The sequence below is a fragment of the Schistocerca cancellata genome, chromosome 12, assembly GCF_023864275.1.
Source record: "Schistocerca cancellata isolate TAMUIC-IGC-003103 chromosome 12, iqSchCanc2.1, whole genome shotgun sequence".
Taxonomy (NCBI): Eukaryota; Metazoa; Arthropoda; class Insecta; order Orthoptera; family Acrididae; genus Schistocerca; species Schistocerca cancellata.
In genome coordinates this window covers 36,939,212-36,942,416 of record NC_064637.1, presented here as the reverse complement: position 1 = coordinate 36,942,416, position 3,205 = coordinate 36,939,212, and the positions used below count along the sequence as shown (strand labels likewise).

The 3,205-nt window shown below is 44.9% G+C and overlaps 1 non-coding gene across 1 annotated transcript; it reads right to left on the bottom strand.

Annotated features, from left to right (window-relative positions):
- Positions 1 to 681: 681 nt before the first annotated feature.
- On the bottom strand, positions 682 to 754 carry Trnaa-cgc (transfer RNA alanine (anticodon CGC)). The gene has a single exon. It is a non-coding gene; the product is annotated as a tRNA-Ala (tRNA).
- Positions 755 to 3,205: the final 2,451 nt, after the last annotated feature.

Sequence of the window (3,205 nt, the reverse complement as noted above, 5' to 3'; positions counted from 1 at the left end):
GCACGGCCGGCCCGCACGCGGGAGATCAGACAGTCTCGCTTGACCTTGCGGCGATGATGACACACGCTTTGCCCAACGACTCACCTTGCTTTTGTCCACTGCCAGATCACCGTAGACATTCTGCAAGCGCCTATGAATATCTGAGATGCCCTGGTTTTCCGCCAAAAGAAACTCGATCACTGCCCGTTGTTTGCAACGCACATCCGTTACAGACGCCATTTTAACAGCTCCGTACAGCGCTGCCACCTGTCGGAAGTCAATGAAACTATACGATACGAAGCGGGAATTTTTGAAATTATTCCACAAGAAATTTCCGGTTTTTTCAAGCAAAATTGGCCGAGAAAAAAAATGTGTTGCATTACTTATTGAACTGCCCTCGTATTTTCACCTGTTCCCGTTGATACATACCAACGCCCGGCAGCAGCTGAAGGTATTAATATATAATTCTGATTTCATTTCCAGACTTGTCTCCAATTGAGTGAGAGTGGTGGTAGTGGTGGTGGTGGTGGTGGTGGTGGTGGTTAGTGTTTAACGTCCCGTCGACAACGAGGTCATTAGAGACGGAGCGCAAGCTCGGGTTAGGGAAGGATTGGGAAGGAAATCGGCCGTGCCCTTTCAAAGGAACCATCCTGGCATTTGCCCGAAACAATTTAGGCAAATCACGGAAAACCTAAATCAGGATGGCCGGAGACGGGATTGAACCGTCGTCCTCCCGAATGCGAGTCCAGTGTGCTAACCACTGCGCCACCTAGCTCGGTGAGTGAGAGTGGGATATGATGAGAAGAGGAGTGACTCCTACAGAACTACGTAAACATGTCGAGCAGGCTTGGCATAACGTATTCCAGGACAGCATTCGCAGCCTGTACCATCGACTGCGCGCCACAGTCAGCGCCCCCATTGTGACTCCTGCATGCCACACCCACGTACTAATATGGGTGTCTCAGCGTGGGTCGACAGCTAGTAACTCAAAACCGTTTCCGCTATTGATCTGTAAAAGTTATCATTTCATACACTCCATATGCACTGTTGCAGCAATAAATCTTGAGAGAAGTTGAAGCTTCTAAAAGTTGGACAAATTTTCCTCCGGCAGTGTACGTACAACACTTTTGTTGTTGTAACTGATGTATACAGTAATAGTGTCTAAAACTGGAACCCCCTCTAAGCGGATCCCCTGGGCTCTTTCCTCTGCATTCTTCTGAACTCTACTGGACCCAAGTGCAAAAAGTAGTTTCTTCTACCACTCGGTACCGGAAAATACTTTCCCTTATAATTCAGCCGTTACATATTCTCTGTCCGCCCCGACAACGCCGGCACGGTAGCTCAGCGTGTTCGGTCGGAGAGCTGGTTGGCCTCTCTGATAAAAAAATCTGAGTGGAAGGATCAAAAAACGAACTAGAACGGATGTCATGTGACATCCGCAACGGCCAAACGAAAAAAAGGATATATATATATATATATATATATATATATATATAGAGAGAGAGAGAGAGAGAGAGAGAGAGAGAGAGAGAGAGAAGCTGAGTGGTCAGCGCTGTGGACTCTCACGCCAAGGGGCCCGGGTTCGTTTCCCGGCTGAGTCGGAAATTTTCTCCGCTCAAAGATTGGGTGTTGTGTTGTCCTCATTATCATTTCATCATCATCATTAGTGGAAGGCAACGGGAAACCACCACTAAAATCACTTCCCTAGACGCTCATGCGATGACCGTTCTGTCGAGGCTTCCCCCATGACAAGACCTGCCGTAAGTTAGTTACATCTTCTCAATATGTAAAAAGTTTTTATATTGTGCAATATTTTTCGTTATTTCTCCTAAAGATTGGCAGGCATGGCAGGCAAGACTATCAGCATGTACGTCTTCTTGAATGGTAAGGTTTAAGTTTTATGTTTATAGCCCAACAGCTTCATTTGGATGTTTGATTACAATTTATTCTGTTAAGAAAATGAACGCTACAATTGCGTCAAGTCCACCGCATTCAGTTGCTTAAACCGGACGCTTGTTTTTTTTTTTCATGTTTAGAATCTGCCTGCATTAGTAGACACTCTTATTCTCTTGACATTCTCTTGCAGGCTTCATGAGGGTAATGGGGAAGGTTGATAAAAGAAAGTGGAATACGTGTAAATGACATATCAGAAAAAGAAAGTGTGCTAGGAGGAGGCCAGTAAACAGTTGGATGTTCCAAAAACGACACTAATGAGCTTTTGCAGTATGAAGCAGCAACAACAAAACGAGGTAGACCAACAATTTTGGGTGAAGATCTTGAAGAAGAGCTAGTTTACTACTGGCTTTCTGTGCAAGTTTCTCGCTTTGGGCTTACTCGTAATAACTTGTGAGGAGTTTTAAGTAGGCTGTTTAGGTTTTTATGTTGGTAACGCCACGTAGCGCTCTGTATGAAAATCACTGGCTGTGCTGTGTGCAGTCTGTGGCTAGTTGGCATTGTTGTAATATTCGCTATTGTAGTGTTGGGCAGTTGGATGTGAACAGCGTGTAGCGTTGCACAGCTGGAGGTGAGCCGCCAGCAGTGCTGGATGTGGGGGGAGAGATGGCAGAAATTTGAGAGCAGGCGATCTCGACGTGTGTCCATCGGAAAGAGTAAATTTGTAATACTGGATGTCACGAACTGATGTCATATATGAATTTTGAACAATAATAAGGTAAATACATTGTTTGTTCTCTATCAAAATCTTTCATTTGCTAACTATGCCTATCTTTAGTTAGTGTCTTCAGTAGTTGGAATCTTTGATTTAGCTGGATGTATTGGCGCTCGCTGTATTCCAGTAGTTTGAGAAACGAAGATTTTTGTGAGGTAAGTGATTCAAATGGTTCAGATGGCTCTGAGCACTATGGGACTTAGCATCTGAGGCCATCAGTCCCCTAGAACTCAGAACTACTTAAACCTAACTAACCTAAGGACATCACACACATCCATGCCCGAGGCAGGATTCGAACCTGCGACCGTAGCGATCGCGCTGTTCCAGACTGTAGCACCTTGAACCGCTCGGCCACTTCGGCCGGCTGGTAAGTGATTCATGATACGTATAGGTTATTGTTAGTCAGTGCCATTCTTTTGTAGGGATTATTGAAAGTCAGACTGCGTTGCGCTAAAAATATTGTCTATCAGTTTAGTGTTGATCAGAATAAGTAAAGAGCGAAGTGTCGGTACGTTCAGTTCTGCTCAGCTGTTTGAAAATCAAATAACGTAGAGGTTT